Genomic DNA, 18,733 nt, shown 5'->3' on the forward strand with positions numbered 1-18,733 from the left:
AAAAAGTATTATATTCTATTTTACCTACTCATTTTTTTATAAAAATTCCAACAGATTTTTTATTTCTTTTTCTACTTTTTTTTAAATATTATTATTTATTCTTTTTTTTTTCACTTTTTTCTCTCTCCCTCCGACTTAACCCAAACCTCCAATGGCCAACCTCTGCAATTGTCTCTTCCCTCTCCACTCTCTCCCTCCACACCACCACAACCCAAGAAAAATTTAATTTTTAGAGCTTAAACAATGCTGCCACCAAAGAAAGATTTAATACTAGAAGAAAAAATGTTTTGATACGGTTGGCCTATGGTGGATCTCAACCCCATTTGCAACGGTGGGTTTTGGTGCTCATGCTGAAAAAAAAATTTTTGATTGGATTTTGGATGATTTAAGGTGTGGTTAATTTGAAGTTAGGGATTTTAAATCTTTTGTTTCTTTTGGTGCTCATGTTGGGAAATTCATGGATTGGGTGCTTTCTCTGCAATGGACAACTCGTTTCTCGCAAACCATATGGAATCGAAAACTACTGCAGCAAACAAGAGAAAATCAAAAGCTTGGTCTTGAGGAATTGGGTCAGTGTAATACCCAGATAAAATATTTGTTTTAAAAGATTAATGACTCACTACAAACACGGTTAATAATTTCATAAAACATAGTTTTAAAGCAAAGAAACCTAAGCCCTTATATGTAACCTAACTCCTAAGGCCTTTTGAGGCAAAACCCAAATCCCACCCCTCTCTGACCAAACGTACGCCAGAGGACCACCCGAACATACGCATCTGGACCTTAATGAGAACATACACCAGGGGACCACCCAAACGTACGTTGACCAGTTTTTAATCTAGTGGGCAAAACCCTAGAACGTACGCCTGAACCCTTTTATCCAACGTATAATAGTACCCGAACGTTCACCCAATAGTACCAAAATGTTTGCTGACACCCTAAACAGCAGTTTTAACCCATTGTCCACTTTTTCAAAGCAAGGCACGCCCTAAGCCCCTATATAAGCCATGCCTTCGACCCTTAGCCTCCCCTAATGTTAAGTGTCAAAATATTCATATTTTAGCCCTTAAATTTATATGTTTCAATTCCTTAGTATTGTTAGTTTATGCCATTTTATTCATTTTCTGTATTTTCTGTGTCTTTATAGGCCTTTGGAAGAAAATGAAGAAAACCTTGAAGTATTGAGTTTAAAGAGCAAATTTGGAAAAAGCTGAAGACTCTGGTAGTGCGATCGATCGCAGGAGACCTGCGATCGAGCGCACTACAAGCAAGAGAACCAGATGAGCACAAGGCGTGTGCTCGTGCGCACACAAGGAGACTCGATCACAGACGTGCGATCGAGCGCACCCGTGCGCTGGAGAACAATGAGCTGTGCCAGAATGCACTTTCCTTCCACATTAGGGTATTCCAAGTCCCACTTGTAATAGGACTAAACCCTACGAATTTTCTAAGTTTACTAGTGTAACAAGGACTTCTAAAGGCCTATAAATAGACCTCTTAGTTTCTAGGAAAAAGTGTGGAGAAAGAGGCACAAGCTCTAGAAAGGAACTGAAGGCTAGATCAAGAGAAGTTTGGGTTTTTCTTCTCTTCCACCTTTTATTTTGTTATGTAGTTTATATTTTAAGTGGGGTTAGATTGAAGCCATAATCATGTCTTTTTAGGATTGCAATATTGGCGTCTTTGCTATAATTACATTTTGGGTGTATTTAACTTGCTGTTATCTTGAATTCCTCATATGTGTTTGCCTGATCAACATATGCATGTGGTATGGACTAGTTAATTAAATCAATTTGGATGACCGAGTCCTGGGTTTAATAAAAGTAACAAAAGAAATTCACACCGGTTCTTGGGTTAATCAACATTGGGAATCGGGAGTAAACACCCATGCCCTAGGCCTCATGTGTTTGTCGATTTCCATAGATTTATGTTTTCTTAAAAAACAACTTAGTACACACTCATGCTAAATCTTTTAAGAAAGAAAAGAATTAGAGTAGACACTCATGCCTAATTCGTTGCTTAGAGAGATCAATAGCTTAAAGAGTAGACACCCATACCATTAGGTTGGTAAGCATTAAATATGCTGGTATAATTGGCGCATTGGCATATTGTTATCTTAATTAGTCTGATTAGTGGTAGACATCAAAACCCTAATTCTTTTTAGTTCTAGTTTATCTTTTATTTTATTTCTTTATTTTAAATTCAATCGTGACAATTGAATTTTATCTGTTTAATTAAATAGGAAATTACTTCTAAACATAATTTATCAATTCTGGTGGGGGTGATCCCATTTTGCCTACTATACTATCGTTTGATCTTATGAACTTGCAAGTAAAACGTACAAAGTATTTGCCTATTAATTTAGATAGGTATTTAGCACAACACCTAACACCAGAGAAACCCTAACCCTAGTGTGAGAAGTGACTTGCAGAGAAAGAAGAAGAAAGCTTGGTGTTCTTGCCATCTTCTAAAGTAATATCCTTACCCATTCTATGGTCTTTTTAACGTTGTCATTAGTATTTCATATTTGAAGATATTTTGACAAACCCTCACAACCATTTCTTTGCACAAGCCTAGTATGTTTTGAAAGAGTTTTAAATCCTTCTTCCATTGCTTTGAGTTGCATAATAACATGATATGTACTTTGTATGTTCCTACTTAGTAGCCTAGGATGAGACATGTTGCTTAGATTTGATAGAAGCCTCTAAACACAGTGATAAAACACAACAATCATGTTCTACCCCCAAATCAAACGCATAAGCTATTTATATAACCAAAACAAATGCATAAACAGTTTATATAAGGAAAATAAACAGCTATGCTTAATATTAAACCAACACAACAGGAAAGAACATTCACACAACCACAATACAAGATTTGTTGACGAAGTAGAAAACCCTTTGAACCAATCAAAAGGAAAAACCACTCCGGGGCAGCCAAACCCCGGAAATTACTATATGAAGATTCAAAGTTACAGACTAGACGATACTCACTCCCTAGAGGACCTCTAGAATTAGTAAAAAAACAAGCTTCCCTGCTTGTCTCCATCCTGACCATCTTCACGTAGTGCATCTTGTTACCGACCCTTCGGTAGACTTCTTTGTAGTTGAGTGATGTGTATGGTGTGGTATGAAATCAGCACAAAAGCCCCAATTAAGCGAGAAGGCACAAAACCTTTTAAGCAACCTTGTACAAACAACGGTGAAGGGTATCACTTCCATGAGTGATAGTAGCAACCCTCCTTTCTTCACCAGGAACCTCCAAACTCAGAAGAGCATAGATGGAAAATGGAGACGTTCAAAGAGTTCTGAAAATAAAATAGATATTTATAGATCTGAATTTTGCTTCTCTCCGTCTTAACGGGAATTATCTTCCGTTAGGACGAAAAGGCCAAAATATGATATTTTGAGCCATCCTCTTCATAACGGGAGTTAATCCTTGTTAAGACGCAAATGTGTAAAAAATAGATTTAAATACCTGTCACGAGCCCATCCCAACGAGACTTCTAACAAGAAAACAGCAGCTTTAGCTTTGGTCCTGTAACAAGCCCGTCCTGATGGGGTTCCTGACGAGGAAACAGTAGCTTCAGCTTCAATCCCATTACATCCTTGTCCTGACGCAATTCTTGAGGAGGAAACAGTAACTCCCCGTTACATGTTTCGTCCTGACGGCACTCTTGACGAGGAAACAGTAACTCCCCATTATATGTCCCATTATGACGCACATTTTCACAAGGAAACAAAAACTTCCCGTTACATGTCCCATTTTGACGCGATTCGTGACGGGAAAACAGAGAGCTATCCTTCAGCCCCGTCACATGCCGGTTCTAACGCCCCATCCAACGAGGAAGGCCAAAAACTCTTACAAACATCCAATCTTCACCCCGATGCTTGGGGAAGAATGAGAATTTAAAACCAAATGTTGTAATCATTAATTAAGGCCAAACAAAAACTAACAATCTCCCATTTTGGCCATTTAATGACAAAACCCAAAACACGTCTAATCTTTATCCCAACACATGGGAAATAAATGAAAAAAATATAAACATATCTTTTGATCATTGAACAAAGCCAAATACAACCCAACAATCTCCCCATTTAGCCATTTAATGACAAAACCCAAAAACATCAGAGATAACAACAATTACAAGTACATAACAATTTACAACCCTAACCCCCAGCCTAACAAGCCACTACTAGACTTTGGTTGATGGAATATGTTAATGTACCTGTTCCCTAGAACCAAAAACAAACTCATTACAAGCGTAGCATTAAAACATAAAGTGGGAGACACCTCCAACACTATCATATAATAACCTACTCACATGAGTTTGTATCAAGACCAACATATAGCCCATGTTATATGTAAATCCAAAATATCACAAAGGAAGAAGCATATAACCCATTATATGCAAGTCACACGATCAAAGAGAAGAACATATAATCCATATTATATGTACCTCACACAACAATACATGAACATTACAGAAGGCATACAATCCATATTATATGCAAATCATAAAGTCAAGACAATATAATCAAAGGAAAGCACATATAAACCATATTATATGTACATCACACAAGAGTACTTGAACATTACAAAAGGCATACAATCGATATTATATGCAAGTTATAATGTCGAGACAATATAATCAAAGGGAAGCACATATAACCTTGTTTGTGAGATACAAAAATCAAGACACCAAAGAAGTTCACTTTCAAAGAGTGAATCCATCAACCCTTTACAATACTTCTCCCCCTTTTTGTTTGAATGGTCAAAGGGATTCAGAATAAAACACATTCTCCCCAAATTAACAACTCATGATATGACAAGAAAAAAAAGAAAAGAATAAACAATAATAAGAAAGACACATGTGAAAGAATTTAAACAAAGAACCACATATAAACAAGCATGTGTCATAAAGCATATTGAGCCAAGATATCTCATATAATATGTCAAAGAATACGGGATATATGAAAGATACCACAAAAACAAAATGGCTCAAATGTAAAATTCCTCCTTAACATATGCAACCTCTCCCTAAGAGCATTCCTAATAGAAGAGCCAAATGTTACTTTTATCTAAAATAGTTCTTCAAATATTTAAAAAACCCCCTACATTGGATTAGCCAAAAAAAATGTAAAATAGATAGTTGAATGGAAGAGCTAAAAAAAAAAAGCTAAATGTAGCAGCACTTTTCAATTGAGCTATTTATTTTTTTATTATTTCTCTCACTTGTTTTCTCTTTTTTCCAAATCTTTTCCTACTTTTTCTCTGCATGTTCTCTTTTTTCAAATTTTTTTTTTTTCCATTTTTCCTCTCACATGTTCTCTTTTTCCTAAAACTTTTCTTACTTTTAATAATATTTTAATAGAATAGATAGAAATATAGCTAATCAGATATAGAAACATTTAAAAATGGCTTAGCTAAACTAAATAAAAGTGAGTTTTGATGAGCAATTTTACATAAAAATATGGCTCCTTCATTGGGAATGCTCTAACAAGTGTTATCACAAACCACATTCTCCTTATTTTTGTCATAAAGACAAAGGAATGCACTCAAGTGGCATCACTTGTATCCTCCGAAGATATAAACAAGGGAGTACAAAAGACCAAAATAGGAACATAGAAGGCTCAAGTCAAAATAAACACTATGAGCACAATCAACCTGGGATTTGCAAATCTCAAAAACATTTCATCAATAGGCCATAAACTCGCAAACTCACAATCACAACATGTGAATGAAAATTGCAATATCTCAACACACAATCAGAAGGCAATTGTCACCGATTTCACATATTATGGGAGTATGTAATGGGAAAAACAAGAATCAAATTAACATGTTATCAAAATAGTCTGCATGTGTAAATGCAACTCAAAACAACCCAACATGTTAAGATATGGAAGATCCACAATCATAAATCATGAACCTTACATTCTCCTCAAAAACAAATCCAAAGTAGATCATCAATTATGCGAGTCAAGAAAATGAAATGCCAACCCTACATCCGAAATACATGAGCATGTGAATCAAGGAGCCAAAAACATCTAAAAACAAAAGACACATGCACAATTCTCTATAACTTGCCTAAGAAACAAACACAGTCATTAAAACTATACAAAATGAAGATCCCAAAAATTAAAAGTGAATAACCATAGATTCATCCAAATTTCAACAACATAATCAAAGGGACAACAAGCATGCAATAGGCAAGAAGGATAAAAACTAGAGGCATGCAAAGATACAACACAATGCAATGACAAAACAATTTAATAACCTAAGCAAAGGTGATGCACAAACCACGAGAGCGCATGTGTATAAACAACAAAAATTAAGGTCAAGACAATCTTTACCCCTTTTCTTGATTGGGCTTCTTGAACAGGAACATAACTTAGTCACTGCTACTCACAAATCTCTTGGCTAATACAACTTCAACTTTAGAAGGAGTCATAGGAGGTATAGGTCGAATATCCACTTTTGCTCTCTAGGAGGAAGGAAAAGATGACACTCCTGCAAAGAACTAACATGATACAATCTAAACAACCTAACTACAACCAGATTAAACAACATAACTAAACTTAGCACATGAAGGTGGGGGACACAACCAATAACCACTTTCAAGAAGGAATAACCAAAACAGAGAAGAATGCACACTTGAATTCTAGAAGGCATAAAGAGAGATTTAACTAATAATCAAGACTCTAAATGCAAGCACACACAATCAACAAAAATGTTTTGAAACAAAAACACAAATTTTGTTGAGAGATAGACCAAGATTTAGGAAAGACGCATCTCAATCATGTTCTGAAAAACAATTTAATTGCTTTTCAAGAAACCACATACTCCTTTCAAAGAAAAACAAGAACATACTTGTGATAACTATATGAAAGATAGCACCTATTGCGGTCATAGTGTGTACCAAGATTCACAAGAATCTAAAAGATATATACCTTTAAGAAGGACAAAATAGCAGATCAGAGACTAAACACAAAATGAACAATGGGTATAATAGGCAAAATGCATGTTTAAGAGGACAAAACATACAAGAATTCATTTCCAAATCATCAAAACCCCAAAAGAAACTCAAATACTCAAAGACTTACAAGCCAAACAGACCCCAATGAGCTCAAAAATTTGAAGCCAAAACAAAACTTCACAAAAAATAAATGCAAATCAAAGAAGCATAGACCCAACAAAATGAGAGATGGTGAGATAAATGCTACCTAAATTAATAGGTAATATTTGCTACATTTTAACTCGCAAGTACACAAGATCAAAATAGTAGTATAGGGTGCAAGTACGAGATAGATCCTACAAGGATTGTTGATTTTGCCTAGAATTTATTAAAATATCAACTTTGTCACGAAATTGATACTATGAAAAAGGAATAAAGATAAATGAAAAGGTAGGACTTTGATATCTACTAGTAATCATGCTCAATAATATAACAATATGTCAATGTTTCAATCATATTATGAATACCTAATGTTTGTCAATCTAAGGGCATGGGTGTCTACTCCTTAAGCTATTGATTTCCCTAATCAACGAATTAGGCATGGGTGTCTACTTGATGTGCAAAATATCTACCTAAATTAATAGGTAAATAATTGTACGTTTTACTTGCAAGTGCACAAGGTCAACATAGTAGTATATGGTGCAAGTACAGGATCATTCCCATGAGGATTGCTGAATTTTTGTTTAAAAATAAATTCCTTAAGTAAAACAAAGATTGATTGTCTAAGTGATGATAATAAAAGGTAGGGCTTTGATATCCACCACTAATTATATTTAGTTAATATAACAATATGCCAATGCTTTGATCATGTTATGCATATCTAATGTTTGTCAACCTAAGGACATGGCATATACTCCTAAGGCTATAGATTTTTCTAAGCAACGAGTTAGGCACGTATACTCTAACTCTTTTCTTTTCTAAGGGATTTAGCATGATGTATACTAAGTTGTTCCTTAGGAAAGCATATGTTATATGGAAATCGACAAACACATGAGGCATAGGGCATGGCATATAATGTTGATTAACTCAAGAATCACGGTGTTGATTCTTTTGTTACTTATGTTAAACCCAGAACTCGGCCATCCAAATTGTTTTAACTAACTAGTCCATACCACATGCATATGTTGATCATGCACACACATATGGGGAATTCATGTAAGTAGGCATTAATCAAGTTAAATAGCACAACAAGATCAACACAAGGGCGCCAATATTGAAATATTAATTTAACATAACTAGGGCTTCAATCTAGCCCTACTAATTAAATTAGCTACATATAAAATTGATGTTAAACATCTTCATAAAGAAAAGAAAAGAAAGGAAAAGAATAAACCCGAGACTTGAACTTGAAGAGCTCCTCTTCTTCTCCTTACAAAGCATATCTATTCTAGAGGCTTAAAGGTCTATTTATAGGCTTTAGAAGTCCTTAACAAAGTAGTAAACCTAGAGATTTCGTAGGGTTTCAAAACCTATTACAATTGGGAGTTGGAAAACCCTAATATGGAAAGAGGACAATCTGGCCGCCACTTGATATGTCTCCTGCGCACGGGTGCACTCGTTCGCAGGTCTGCGATCGATCCTCTTCTATCATGCGCTCGATCGCTCTTGGCTTGGATTGTGCTTTGTCTTCTCGGGTACTACACTCAATCGCAGGTACCCTATGATCGATCGCAGTGTCAGAGAGCTCCCAATTTTCCATCTTCTCTTTTTTGAGCCCAAATCATCTAGATTTACTTCATTTTCTTCCAAAAGCCTACAAAAGTATGAAAAACACAAAAAGGAATTAAAATGACCTAGTTAACCAAAACCAAAGGATTAAAACATGCAAGTTAAGGGCTGAAAATATGAATATTTTAGCATTTATCACACCCCCAAACTTACATATTGCTAGTCCATTAGCAATACAAAACTAAAAACAAGAATGGAAAAATAGAAAACAAAAGATAAATCCATCTTTCATGGGATGTACGACTGCATTTAACGTATGCAACAAGCCTTTTAAACCCCTAGGAATTCTCTAGTGGACGAGTGAAGTCTCGTGAGGATTTTTCAGAGATGTTACCCACAAATATCATGCACAGTTCATGTTATTTAAAAAATTAAAGCATCACTTCAAGATTATGATTTTCATTCATAAGCAAGCTTAAAAAGATGAACTCCATCTTCACAATGAATTGGAATCTCAAAAATTCGATTACTTACAAAGGATATGCTAAATCATCACAAGTTTGAAATTTGTGTACAGTGAATTAGTACAAAATTATGAGGCTTCCAAATCTTTCCAATATGCAATGTCTCCATATCTCAAAATTCACTAGAGTCCCTATTAGAATGACGCAATGACATATTTCTTTTTTCTATTATTTATTTATTTATTTATTTTTTTGGTCAGGTTGTGCAATGTTGGTTCCTTTAAGCTTTCTAATTGATCCTTGTAGCGAGTGTTAAGTCAATGGCTCCCAAATCAGGTGGTTTTAGGGCATTAGGTGTAGAGACACCCCAAGGACCTACTAACTCGAGTCAAAAAGGCTACAAAACCAACTAAGCATGATATTGATCAAATCAACAATTTTTCACCTTTTGACGTGAACACTCAATGCTTTGAGGCAAGAGGTCCAGCTACTTAGTGAAAAGCCATCAATGATCATTTATTTCATACTTTTTTTTTTCTCTCACTACTGTATATGCCATAGTGTCATCTAATAAGTCATCCAATTTCATCCAAGATACAAAAACACACATATTATACCTCATGTCATACCTCACAGATTATGTGCTAATGTGGTTGTGTGATCAGATCAAACATGTAATTTTTCAACTATCCTCAACAAGTAATCAAACTAACGGATTCACTCATCAGATCATGTGTTCAAAATTTTAAGCTCATTAATGAATTCAAGCCATAATTCTTTCTAGATCAACTTAAAATTTTAGAGCAAACATGAACATGCATAAACTTTATTTATTTATTTATTTATTTTCAATGACATAAACAAACAAACAAACAAAATAATTAACTTAAAATTGGGACAAAGTGTGTGTGAACATGTGTGCCGATACCCCCAAACTTAAATGACACATTGTCCCCAATGTGGCTAAATTAAGGAAAGAATGTACCTGGGATAGGGACGACATAGTTGTTTTGGAAAGCATGGCTCATAGCACACCTCCAAACTTGAAGTGAAGCACACTTGTCCTTGCAAAATAAGAAAACACACAAACAAGTAAAAAGGAACAAAACTAAAACTAAAAAATTGAACTGAAAACTCATTAAACAAAAGAAAAGGATAAACTATGGGGTGCCTCCCATGAGCGCTAAGTTTTACGTCTTCAGCCAGACGATGGTCCCAGTTCATTGTTGTCCAAAAGTAGATGCTCCAGATGGTGGTGGCAAACGGCTAAGGATGGATTGTATCAATTCTTCCAAGGCAACTAATCGTTGATCCATCAGTGCCTTATCTTCTCGAGCCTCCCTTCTTTGATCAGCCAGCTCTCTTCGAAGGCCCGCCATCTCTTCACTAAGGGAGCGGTATTGGGTGGCTCGAAAGACGATCGGGGCCTCCTCCTCTTCTGATGCTACTAGCTCAACTGCCAGTTCATCTTCTGCCATTGGCTCAGCGTCATCCTCCTCTTCACCAGCTTCTGGTACTGGAGGTGCCCAGGGCATATGGGAGCAGCTCTTGTTCCATTGGCGAATGCCAAATATGGGAGTGGTAGTGACTGGATCATTAGCTGCGATGCCCTTGATACCCTTTTTTCGAAGAATATATGTGATGAGATATGGGAAAGGTAACCCCCATGAATGAGTGGACTTCGCTCCCCCAATGTGCACTCCATTCCAAAATTTATGTATTTGGTTCCAAATGATGTCGAGAATGGAGTACCAAGCATCTTTGTGGAAGGCGTAGAGGGTTTGAAGAAATTGATCACGCCTTTGAGTTTTGTGTCCCAAGGGGAACGCATTGCATTGCAAAATGGAGTCCACAAACCACAACCTTCGAGGTAGCTTGGACCGACTGCCGACATTATGGTGGGCATCCGCATAGTGCCCTTGACACATATCTTCAATGATTTTTGCCACATAGTATCGGGGCGGTTGCTTGGCAAGATGTGCAGCTTCTGGAGGATGCTCATCATTGCATTGAAGAGCGGTGGGAATGTAGGCCCTAGTCATATCAATAACTTGGCCTTTTACCTTTGAAGATAGAGCAGCTGAATTGTCACAGTCATGGGAAAGCTTGGCATAGAATTCAATGACCAACTTCCGGTAGGCGGTGGAGGTGACCGGTTTGAATAGCTTCTTGAGTCCCCTTCGCTTAAACTCGGCGACCGCCCATTGAGTTGCCTCATGGTTTTGAAAGTCTTTGCGAATGGCGAAGGTAGTCTCAAACAGCAGCTCCCACTCCTCAAAAGTGGGCGGGGGAGAAATAGCTTGGGCCTCGGACCCCCTGGAAGATGAAGCACGGGTTCTAGGCATGTTGAGCTTGACTAGGGACTTTTGTCAAACAGGTAGTGTGCACTTCTGATGACCACAGTAGCACAATACATCAAAAGATGCCCAAAACTCCCTGCAAAGACAAGAAAAACCCAACACAGAGTCAATGTGGGTGGATGAACACCCACAGTTGCAAGAAAATAAGAGAAAATTGGACGTTGGGTGAGTGTTCGGAGATGGGGGTTAATGGGGATGGTGTATGGGTTGTGGGTTAAGGTGGTAGAAGATTTGATGGTATTGTGGCTGGAGAGGTGACCTGTGTGGTGGTTGTGTGGTGGAATTGGTGAAAAATAGGAGAAAAATGGGAGGAGTAAGAGTGTGCCGTAGGTGGGTGTGGGGAGATCTTGTATGGCGCTGGGAGAAAAGTTATGGGGCAAGGGGGAAAAGTGACCTAAAATAGGTCATGTGCCCTGCTATCTGAGTGCGCTCAATCGCATTCGGCCAGAGGTGTGTGTGTGAGGGTGTGGTGCGCTCGATCGCACCCAGGGTGCGTTCGATCGCACTAACAGTATTTAAGGTCATCACTCGGTCACTGCGCTCGATCACATACTTGTTGCGATCGATCGTAGCAATAGAATGTCAAAACTTCTTCTTTTTTTTTTTTTTTTTTTAAAGACTTGAAACACTAAAACACCAAAGTAAAAGAAAACAAAAAGGAAAACAAAAACAAAATAGAAGTCAAACAAAATAAAATAAAACAAACAACAAAATAAAAGGATATGCTATGGGGTGCCTCCCATGAGCGCTAAGTTTAACGTCATCAGCCAGACTGTGGTACTTTAAACTTGAAGTACCAATCTTTCCTTCTCTTGCACCAAAGGGAATGAATCTTTTCTGCTGCAAGGTGATTCTGAGTGTTTCTAGATTGGGGAAGACCACTCTGAGTTTTCTCAAACAGTTGCTCATCCGGTGGGGAATCATGAACTGGAATATAGTAAGAAGAAAACTCAGTGAGCTTCTCTATCTTGATGTCCTCAATTTGCTCATGTGGTAGCTCTAACAGACTTCTCTCTTGGCCTCTTGGTGTTTCAGGAATGAGAGCTAATGGTGAAAAAATCTTAGTGCTCTCTTCTTTTTCCTAATGTGACTCTTGTGGATCTTCAGTTTGCTCATCTTTCCCCTCTTCCACTTGATTTTTAGCCACCTCTTTACTCCTCAATGTGACAGCTTGCTCATGATAGTAGGTGCACTCTTCCTCCACATATTGTTCATTGGGGTGTTCCATCAACTGCCTTTGGCATTCTTCTTCTTAGTATTGGTAAGGCCTATTGATGCCGAATGTACTTAGCTCCTTGGCAAATTGTTCCATTTGTGCTTCCAGTCTTTGAATGGCTTGATCACGCCTTGTATTGATTTGTTCTTGTGCAATCACAAATTGCTGTTGTGAAGTCACCAATTGTCGTACAAGATCCTTCAGGTCATCCTTCTCTGGCTTTTGAGCTGGTTGGACTGCTTGTTGTGGAGCTAATTGAGAGGAATATGCATGATCATAGAATTGTTAATATGATGGATGTTGTGGTCTAGGAGATTGTTGAGCATGAATTCTGGGAGCTTAAGCTTGCCATGAAAGATTGGACTGTTGGCTCCATGTTGGGTTACAAGAATCAAAATAGCGGTCGGTCCCCGGTCTAGAGAACGATGTGTTCTTATGCCCAAAAATTTTGTTAGGAATTTGTCTTGTTGAAGGACATTCTCTAACATAGTGATAAGGGTCGTGACATAAAGAACATAGTCCATGGGGCATCGGAATGCCTCCCCATATATGTGAAATTAAAAATAAAAGAAGTTAAAATTAAAAGGGAAATAAAAACATAATTAAAAAATAAAAACTTACTAATATGCAGACTTGAATGACCCTGCATGAAACAAAAGAAAAAAATCAGATCTATAATTAGTGCAGTAACTGTGCTGCTCTTTGGATGTGTAATCAATCGCCCTGGTTGGGCGATCGATCGCACCTCCAGAGGCACAGAAACTGCGAAAAAGACTATAAAAACAGAAAAATTTAAAACAAAAATAAACTAAGGAAAATAATTCCAAACAAAATCAAACAACCCCCGGCAACGGGGCCAAAAACTTGATGTGCAAAATATCTACCTAAATTAATAGGTAAATAATTGTACGTTTTACCTGCAAGTGCACAAGGTCAACATAGTAGTAAATGGTGCAAGTACAGGACCATTCCCACGAGGATTGCTGAATTTTTGTTTAAAAATAAATTCCTTAAGTAAAACAAAGATTGATTGTCTAAGTGATGATAATAAAAGGTAGGGCTTTGATATACACCACTAATTATATTTAGCTAATATAACAATAAGCCAATGCTTTGATCATGTTATGCATATCTAATGTTTGTCAACCTAAGGACATGGCGTATACTCCTAAGGCTATAGATTTCCCTAAGCAACGAGTTAGGCATGGCGTATACTCTAACTCTTTTCTTTTCTAAGGGATTTAGCATGATGTATACTAAGTTGTTCCTTAGGAAAGCATATGTTATATGGAAATTGACAAACACATGAGGCCTAGGGCATGGCATATACTCCCGGTTCCCCATGTTGATTAACCCAAGAATCACGGTGTGGATTCTTTTGTTACTTATGTTAAACCCAGGACTCGGCCATCCAAATTGATTTAACTAACTAGTCCATACCACATGCATATGTTGATCAGGAACACACATACGAGGAATTCATGTAAGTAGGCACTAATCAAGTTAAATAGCACAACAAGATCATCACAAGGGTGCCAATGTTGAAATATTAACTAAACATAACTAGGGCTTCAATGTAGCCCTACTAATTAAATTAGCTACACATAAAATTGATGTTAAACATCTTCATAAAGAAAAGAAAAGAAAGGAAAAGAATAAACCCAAGACTTGAACTTGAAGAGCTCATCTTCTTCTCCTTACAAAGCATATCTATTCTAGAGGCTTAAGGGTCTATTTATAGGCTTTAGAAGTCCTTGACAAAGTAATAAACCTAGGGATTTTGTAGCATTTCAAAACCTATTACAATTGGGAGTTGGAAAACCCTAATATGGAAAGAATGACAATCTGGCCGCCACTTGATATGTCTCCTGCGCACGGGTGCGATCGATCGCAACCTGTGTGCGCTTGATTGCAAGTCTGCGATCGATCCTCTTCTGTCATGCGCTCGATCGCTCCTAGCCTGGATTGTGCTTTGTCTTCTCGGGTACTGCGCTCGATCGCAGGTACCCTGTGATCGATCGCAATGTTAGAGAGCTCCCAATTTTCCATCTTCTCTCTTTTGGACCCAAATCATCTAGATTTACTTCATTTTCTTCCAAAAGCCTACAAAAGTATGAAAAAACACAAAAAGGAATTAAAATGACCTAATTAACCAAAACCAAAGGATTAAAACATGCATATTAGGGGCTGAAAATATGAATATTTTAGCACTTATCACTACTCTAATTCTTTTCTTTCTTAAAGAATTTAGCATGAGTGCATACTAAGTTATTCTTTAAAAAAGCATAAATCTGTGGAGATCGACAAACATATGAGACCTAGGGTATGGGTGTTAACTCCCGGTTCCCCATGTTGATTAACTTAAGAACCCGTGAGAAGATTCTTTTGTTACTCTATTATGCCCAGGACTCGATCATCCAAATTGACTTAAATAACTAATTCATACCACATGCATATGCTGATCACATACATTCATATGAGGAATTCGATAAAATAGGAATTAATCAAGTTAAGCTTCACAATATGATTATCACAAATGTGCTAATATTGAAATATTAAATAAACATAATTAGGGCTTCAATCTAGCCCTACTAAAGTAATTAGTTACACATAATTAAAATAAAGGAAAAAGAAAGAGCTGAAAATGGCTCCTAGAAGTCACCTCTAAATTCTCCTCTCCAAAGTAGTCTACCCAAATTGTGAGTCTTAGAGGTCTATTTATAGGCTTAGAAAAATCCTAGAAACTCTAGTAAACCTAGCAAAATTGTAGGGTTTTGTCCTAGTACAACTAGGACTTGAAAAACCCTAATTTGGAAGGAAAAGGAAGTTCTGGCCGCATCTGTATTTCTTCCAGCGCACAAGTGCGCTCGATCATAGCTGTTGTGCGCTTGATCACACACCTGCGATCGATCATCTATGTGATGCGCTTGAGCGCATTGCACTCGAGTTTTTTCTTCTGCGCGCTAGCGCACGCCTTATGCTCACTCCTTAGCTTTGGGAGCTTAATTGCTGGTCTAGTGCGATCAATCGCATTGTCAAAACCTCTAGCTTTTTCCAAATTTGTCTTTTATGCTCAAACTTTCTAGAAGTGCTTTCTTTTCTTCCAAAAACCTATAAAACAAAGAAAATACAAAAAGGAAATAAAATTGTACAAACTAACAAAACTAAGGAATTAACAAATATAAATTAAGGGGCTAAGATACATATAATTTAGTACTTATCAAACAATGAGGGAAGAGAAGAGGCATAAACCTGATTGAGGATGATTGAGAATGAAGGGCTTCACAAGTACAATTGGAAACATAAAGACAAAACCAAAAATCCCTTGGGAGAGAGAGTTTGAGTGAAGCAACAACAATTTTCATAAAAAAAAAAAAAAGAAAACAAAAAAGAGAAGAGTGTCAGACGTTGTGACTATTTGTCTCCCAATTCCCATTTTGACGAAAACAAATCACATTAAGACGAGAAAAAGAGGATAGCACAAAATGCATAGAAATCCTATTTTGACGGAAAAGGATTCCCGTTAAAATAGAACACTAAACACATTCCCATTAAAACGGGAGAACACTCTCAATTTGATATGAAGACAGAAAACAATCCTCTTCACCTTTTTTTTTTCTTAAAAAAAAAAAACAGCTCAAATACTCTCATACAATCAACGTGTGTACTTACTACAAACACTTATTAAATCATGAGAGAAATCATCTCATCAAAATCTAACATGTATTTCAGTTTAGTCTAAGTATGAACAAACATGATGGTTTATCAAAAACATGCTTATGACAATAATGCACATGAACATGCTAAAACATGTCATAGTCAGGGGTGGACCTACTCACTTCGTCCCCCCAAAATTTTCAAAATTTTGGCTATAGTAGGTATATATTCCCAAATCTAGAAATTTGTCCCCCCAAATTACGGAAAGATGTCCCCCCAATTTTTTTTTTTTTCCTTTTATCTGCACCGCACTCTCTCTCACCAAAAAATTCTTTAGCAAATTGTCCCACCAAAACATTTTTTTACTCCTTTTATCTTCAGCACTCTCTCTCTCACACCAAAAATTCTTAGCAAATTGTCAAATTCTCAAGGAGAAGGTACCCCTCCCTAACTAGACCAAAGTGGAGAAGATTCTCCAGGGAATCCGAATTCCGATCTTTTCTTGCACAGCCCGTTTGATCATAACTCGTTCAAATTCTCGCTCCTGAAGAGTGTGCCCAAGCTCATCTCCATTGGAATCTTCGAGCCCAAACCCTTATCGTACACCGAGTCCCAGCTTCGTGTCCTCATGGTGGTGAACTTGCCCAACAGCATCCAGGTTCTTCATCTCCCACATCTTTTTTTTTTTCGATTAATAGTTAGTCTCTTTTTCAATTTATTTTTGAAGTTTAGGTATCTGATTTGACAAAACAGAACAAATTAACAATTAAGAATAATTGTTTCTTAATATGTCGCTAACATCCCAAGATTAATAGCAAATTAGCAACACAACTTGTGTGTTGGTATTTTAATTTGTTTTTTATACATAGAATGTTTATAAGAAAAATGTTAATTAATGACCGGTTTACAATGAATAATTTTAAAAACTAGCCCTTGTTTAAATAAAATAAAATTGAATTGGGCGGGACTTACTTATTGGGCTTTGTTTGGAATTATTATAGGCTGCAGCGGCTTGTTTCCTACTCTCAGGCTCAGCAATCAGCATTATTATAGTTGGGACTTGGGAGCTTCAGGGCATTTTGTTAGGAGAAATAATTCACCCTCAAGGCTCAAAGGTACCATTTTTATTGAACCATATAGATTGTGCTTGGTTTATATTGCTAATAATTAATGCTATTGTGTGTTTGTAATGTCATAAGATTAAGATTTTGAATAAGTATTTATTGTATTTTGATGTAGAAAAATTATACAAGTTTTGTTTTTAGCTTTCATTGTTGGTTAATTGATGGGTTTTAATTAATTAATTTATTTGGCATTCTTTCACTTTTTAGTGGTAATAAGAATTATAATAAAATTCTAACAAAAATCTTATACTTCTAGATATTTTTCAGGTTAATTCTTGATCCATAAATATTGAAATATGGGCAAGCCAAAAACACTTGATTCATTCTTTAAGAAGAAACATGTGAGTCAGTCAGAGGTCAATACAATTTTAGATAGACCTTTAGCAACAAATATTGATGCTCCAGTGATTGATGAGCATCCTTCCAAATGTCCAAGAATCCAACTTGAAGAAATTGATGCTACCTCTTTAGAACCTGATCATGGATTACGTTCGCAAATATGAGAATTTCCTATTAACTTACTGATTGTGGTATTTTTGTGACCAAAAATATCAATTATAAAAATAACCACTCGCAATATGACGAATTTTTGTAGGATATGGCTATAGAGAGGGTGTCGAACCTCAAGGACTGTAGGGGTTTTGTTATCAAATTTGAAAGATTAAAATTAACTTAATTAAAAAGATATTTGATTTGATTTTCTTTAAAACTAAAGTGCATGAAAATAAAAGAGATTTAAAATAAGAGAGAGAGTGTAGGGTATTGACTTCACCTCTATCCGCACAACAATGGTTAATCATAATTAATCCCAGAAATTCATTCTATGTATGTTATAAATAAACAAGAAACTACCTTATTAAAGAATAAGCATAATCTATCTTCGGTTGGCACGGATCGTCCACCTAATCACTAAGATGCGGTACGACCCGTCTTCCCTAGGTATAAATTATCAAATTCTTTAACAGGATAGATATAATCAATGAATAAGTGTAACCCATCTTCGGTTGGACAGATTGTCTACCTAAATTACACTAAACTAGGGTGTAGTACAATCCGTCTTCCACTAGGCATGGCCTATCAAATCCTATTGATCATATGTCAATTAAACCCATTGTATAACCATCATTCTCATAATCACAGAAAACAAGAATGATTTGAGATCAATAAAAGTAAAATACTTTCTAAGACAAGAGAAGAATTTCACAAATATTGATTTTCGAATTTAAGAACAA

The sequence above is a fragment of the Corylus avellana genome, chromosome ca7 (assembly GCF_901000735.1).
Source record: "Corylus avellana chromosome ca7, CavTom2PMs-1.0".
Classification (NCBI taxonomy): Eukaryota; Viridiplantae; Streptophyta; class Magnoliopsida; order Fagales; family Betulaceae; genus Corylus; species Corylus avellana.